Source organism: Lactuca sativa, chromosome 6 (assembly GCF_002870075.4).
Source record: "Lactuca sativa cultivar Salinas chromosome 6, Lsat_Salinas_v11, whole genome shotgun sequence".
NCBI lineage: Eukaryota > Viridiplantae > Streptophyta > Magnoliopsida > Asterales > Asteraceae > Lactuca > Lactuca sativa.
The window spans coordinates 23,365,869-23,371,868 of record NC_056628.2 but is presented as its reverse complement, the minus strand read 5'-3'; positions in this window follow the sequence as shown (position 1 = coordinate 23,371,868).

The window sequence follows — 6,000 nt, the reverse complement described above, 5'->3', positions numbered from 1 at the left end:
CAAATTGGACCTCGTATGAAGAAGTTACGAATTTTCAAAGTTTCGTAACAGTAGTAGAGGATTAAAGACTCAGACCGAAGATCGAGTGTTATTTAGCTATCGCCACCTAAACGGAAGTTGAAGATCTCCTCAGTGGTAATAAAACAATAAAAAGACAAACGAAAACCGACGTCGAATAAAGAACCTATGAATTTTTAACGAACTTTAGGAGGCCCGGCCTATTAAAAATATATCATTTAAAAATAAAGTCAAAACTAGCCGACAGAGTCTAAAGGAAAGTTGTAGAGCATAATCTCACCTACGCGTGGATATAAAGAACGCGAAAAACGGAGCTCGTACGCGAAAGTTACGGAATTTAGAAGTCAGAAGCAGGGATTACGCCCCGCGTACTCTGGGAGTACGCCCCGCGTACTAGACCCAGAGTCGAGTCTCATCGACCCGCCCAAGCTACGCTCGGCTAGACCCAGTAGTCCCATCGACCCGCCCAAGCTACGCTAGCTAGACCCGAGTCGTAAGCCATGACGCCACTTTACGCCCCGCGTACTCCGGAAGTACGCGCCGCGTACGGGGTTTTCCAGCCCTATAAATAGAAGGCATAAGCTTCGAGTTTAGGCACACCTTCACCATTTTTCAGCCATTCTCCCAGCTCTAGAGACCCTTTTCTTACCTTGGTTTCCGCACTCGAGCCCCCGACGAAAGATTTACGCTGCAGAGACCCCCGAAGAGCCCGACGACGCAACCATCCGCGATCGAAGTTCTGCTCAAACCTAGCCTCTCTCTTCAAACTTAACGAGTGAGTTCATACCCCTACTTTTCAATTCTTTTCATGTTTTAAGGGGGAAATACAAGTACATTATGAGTCGAAGTATCGTTTTTATAAACATCTTTATGCTTAGAAGGCTATTATATCACCAAGTTATTCTTACTAAATGAAAACATACTTTTGAGAAGCTACAACGAACATAGCTAACAAGTTATTCATACACTTTACGTATACATCTTGACAAATGAAATACTTTCAAATGAAGTAAAGTCTTTTATCATCGTAAATCTGTTTATACCTAGTAATGTGAGACAGCTTCACGTACGTTCGAGTATGCATTATTAAGTCCTGTATTATATACCATAATCCCTTGTAGGGGGAGCGTGATACTTGTGTATAGATCTATACGGGATTGACAATCCCACACCTAAGCTGTTAGCTACAGCTAGGCCGGCAAGCCTGGGGTGACAAATGTCATAACAGTTACAACGCCTGAAGAACGTTGTTACAGGCCATCATTGTCAATTGCATGGTTATAAAACTCACATAAAAGTATAAAAACAAGTTAGATTTACGAGATTCATACATGCATTTCAGTTTTCCATTTTATTGTTAATACAAATTTTATCACCATTATTCAAGCATGGAAAACACTAATGCACTGCAACACGGGAAACTTTTCAAATCATTTATAGAAAATATTGGATTTTCTGAAAACCTCGTTCATCGATTTACTATCAAAAAGGACATACTTTTCAATGCAAAACACTTATGAACTCACCAACTTAATTGTTGACACTTTTTCGAAACCACTTGTATTTCTCAGGGAATCAGTAATACAGGTAACCACCAGCTTTTGGAGAAGGAAACACTAAAGATGTTTTATTATTGAACATTTATCATCTCATTGTAATATTCTTTTGCTATTATGTATAATGCAACAACATACGTTTTCATTATATATGTGATGGTTGTGTTACTTTCTTTACAATATTCAATGGTTGTGATACTACGTGAAGTCATCCACCCCCGAATGTTTCCGCCATTCTGGTTTGGGGGTGTGACAGATTGGTATCAGAGCATTGTTTATAGTGAACTAAGTATATCGAACCACATACGATATACAAACTATAAATACAAAGGGGACCAAAAACCCTCTGATGAAACATTTTCATGAACAAAATACTTTCTCTTAAAGATATATATTTTTACAAGCATGCATTAATCTCGTATCATAACAGGTTTTACTAAAAAGTATTAAGGCAAGATTCGACACTACGATTGAGCCTCGGGGTATGTAATCAGGTCGAGAATAAATATAGCCTGATCAACTATATTTATCCTGGATTTGACCAACGTACGTCGAGGAATGGTCATAGTGGACAACAAGCCAAGAACTTACCAAATACAAATTAATTTAGTTTCGCCAAATTAAAATATTATAGGAGTATTATTAAAAATAGTTGTACAGATTATCGTTAAAAATAGTAAGTCGTTAAATAGAATTTTCGCTTCTTATAAAGTTCTCATACATCCATCCTAGTACAGACAAATGGCCGGATTCCATTTACCAGGAGATCCCTACTACCCAAACCAAGGCAACGGCGGTTGGATAGAAGAAGACCCGGAGGAAGACCCAGAGGAAATCGAAGAAGAGGTCGAGGAAGAACCCAAAGGGGTTATCGAGGGAGAATTCGAAGTCGAAGTCGGAGAAGAATACGAAGTCGACGAAGAGATCGAGGAGATTTCTAGCGGGACAGACTCCGAGCCAGAAGTGTACGACCCTCCCATCCCTCATCCTCTCGAAATCAGACCATATCAACCAGGACCCATTCCCATGTGGGGAAGTCACCTCTACTACTGGAGCCGCCAACAAGGTGTACGCCCTCCTTTCGGCATGTGCCGAGATTTTTACAATGTCAGTGGGGGAAGCTCAGCTGATCGAGCACTTCATGTTCTTGTGAACGCTATAGCTACCCAGAATTACGAAACGGACAGGCAAGCAACCAGAGTTCGCGAGGTCAATGCTGCTACCCAAGGTAACGCCGCTGACATCCGCCGTTTGGAAGGACTACACGAGAATACCCAAATCTACACGGGGACGCTTCAGAATCAAATGATAACGGCTCTGGCAGAAATAAGAGAGATGAAGGAACAACAAGCAGATCCTGAGAGGCGACTGATGGGAGTCAAACGGTCGGATGCCGAGTCTAGCTCCAAACGCCGCAAGTAGAGCTTGTTCGATGCCCAACAATTTTGTTATAGATTAGGATTTCGGATAAAAGTTTTTCCTTTATTACCCTTGTTTTCCCTGTTGTATCCGTAATCGGAGATCTCTAGGAGGATCAAATTTTCCCGAACAAGATATGCAAAGTAACACACCTCAGGTGTGACCTATATGTATAAATATGAAGTATTTCTTATTATATACCTCTCAGAAATTTCGAGTTTTAAATTTCTATGCCTACCTTGAAACCATAAACTAAAGTCAAAACAAATTACAAGATGCAACTAAAACACGATTGTCAAAACATTAGAAACTTATAGTATTCATTCTTATATTTCTCTACCAGAACATGCCTCCTCGTAGATCAACACGCAGAAACTCAACTTCAACACCACCTCCTCCAATTATGGACACCGTTATGTTCCAGACTGCTGTAACCGCTGCTGTAACTGCAGCAATGGCACAAATGAGCAACAACGGATCGGGGGGAGGAACAAACAGTTTTACAAATGGCCAAGGTCAAGGCCGTTCAGGGGTATGCACTTACAAAGACTTCACCAACGGAAAACCTATTCCCTTTTACGGGACTGGGGGAGTATTGGCTCTATCTCAATGGATAGAGAAAACAGAAGCTGTATTCGAAATCTGTGCATGTCCTGAAGAAAGCAAAGTAAAGTTTGCCGCTTTTACTTTCTCCGAACGCGCCCTGACATGGTGGAACGGCCACGTCCAAACACTAACCCTGGTGGTGGCAAACTCCATGGGTTGGGAAAACCTGAAAAGAATGCTCCTTCGAGAATACTGCCCAAGAGGCGAGATTCAGAAGCTTGAACATGAACTGTGGAACCTCTCGATGATAGGTTCGGATATAGCAGGTTACACCAACAGGTTCAGTGACTTAATAACACTTTGCCCAGGAATGTTAACCCTGGAGAGCCAGAAGGTCGAAAGATACATCTGGGGACTATCACCCCAACTTCGAGGAAGTGTGCTAGCTTCCAGATCCTTGACTTTCGCCAGCGCCAAGGAACTAGCGCAATCTCTTGTTGATCATGGTGTCTGTCAAGGAGTCGCGGTTATTGTGGCTGAACCAACCAAAGGGACCAGCAACAATGAAATCAATGCCAACAACAACAAGAAGAAGAAACTTTGGAACAAAAGGAAGGGACAAACTTCGCAAGAACCTTCAAAGAAGCAAATGGTCGCGGTTCATGCTGCTACTACCCCCACCACAACTCCTGCTACCCCTGCGCCAACAAAACCATATGCGGGGATTCTGCCCAAGTGCAACAAGTGCAACTACCATCACCATGGTATTTGTCGCGAGATGTACTGCAAGAACTGTGACAAGAAAGGGCACACAACCCATTTCTGTAAAGCACCGGCACGACCAATCACTCAAGTTTCTGGCACTGGAGTAAGCCGGGCATGTTATGGGTGTGGAGAGACTGGACACTTCAGGAGGGATTGTCCCAAGGAAAGAAATATTGGCGGTGTGGGGAGAGTGCTGGCAGTAGGACAGAGAGAAGTAATAGCGGACCCCACGGTGGTTACGGGTACGTTTCTACTCAACAACACTTATGCATGCATACTTTTTGACTGCGGTGCGGAGAGAAGTTTTGTGAGTCATAAATTCAAACACCTATTTAATCAAGAACCCCAACCACTCAATAAAATATTCACTGTAGAAATGGCAAACGGTAAAACAGAACACGCAAACGATTTGTACGTAGGGTGCACACTAAGTTTAAACGAGCGCTTGTTTCGAGTCGATCTTATGCCCATTTCCATAAGAAGTTTCGATGTCATCATCGGTATGGACTGGTTGAGCCTTCACCATGCCGATATCCTTTGCCACGAAAGGGTTGTTCGCCTAAATCTGCCAAACGGCGAATCTCTTGTCATTTATGGCGACAAACCTAGTTCAAGTTTACAAATCATTTCCTGTATTAAAGCACAAAAATATCTTCGTAAGGAATATCATGCCTTTCTAGCCCACGTAGTAGACAAGAAACGAGAATCGAAAGACATTAAAGATATTCCGGAAGTCTGCAACTTCCCGGATATTTTCCCAGAAGATCTTCCAGGAATCCCACCGGAACGCCAAGTCGAGTTCAGAATCGACTTAATCCCCGGGGCTACCCCTGTAGCAAAGTCGTCGTACCGCTTAGCCCCAGCCGAGATGCAGGAACTATCCAGTCAATTAAACGAGCTGCTGAGCAAGGGATTCATCAGACCAAGCTTCTCACCATGGGGAGCGCCAGTCCTATTTGTGAAGAAGAAGGACGGATCCTTTCGCATGTGCATCGATTATCGGGAGCTAAACAAACTCACGATCAAGAACTGATATCCCTTACCGCGCATAGACGATCTATTCGACCAACTTCAGGGAGCAAGCTACTTCTCAAAGATCGATCTAAGATCTGGTTATCACCAACTGTGAGTACTGGAAGGAGACATCCCCAAAACGGCTTTCCGAACACGTTATGGTCACTACGAGTTTCTAGTAATGCCCTTCGGATTGACGAATGCTCCAGCAGTGTTCATGGACTTAATGAACCGAGTATGTCGTCCCTTCCTGGATAAATTCGTGATCGTATTCATAGATGATATACTCATCTATTCAAGAAGCCAGGAAGAACACAGCAAACATCTCCGCCAAGTACTGGAAACATTAAGGGCAGAGAAACTTTACGCAAAATTTTCCAAATGTGAATTTTGGATTCGGGAAGTGGATTTCCTAGGACATGTTGTAAGCAAAGAAGGAATACACGTGGACCCCTCCAAGATAAAGGCAATAGATAGTTGGACTACTCCAAGAACCCCTACAGAAATCCGGCAATTTTTGGGACTCGTCGGGTATTACCGAAGGTTCATACCGAACTTTTCAAGGATTGCCAAGCCACTTACCACCCTAACCCAGAACAATGCGACCTTCGACTGGGGAGAAAAACAAGACAGCGCATTTCAGACACTAAAGCGAGCCTTATGTAGTGCGCCCATCCTAACC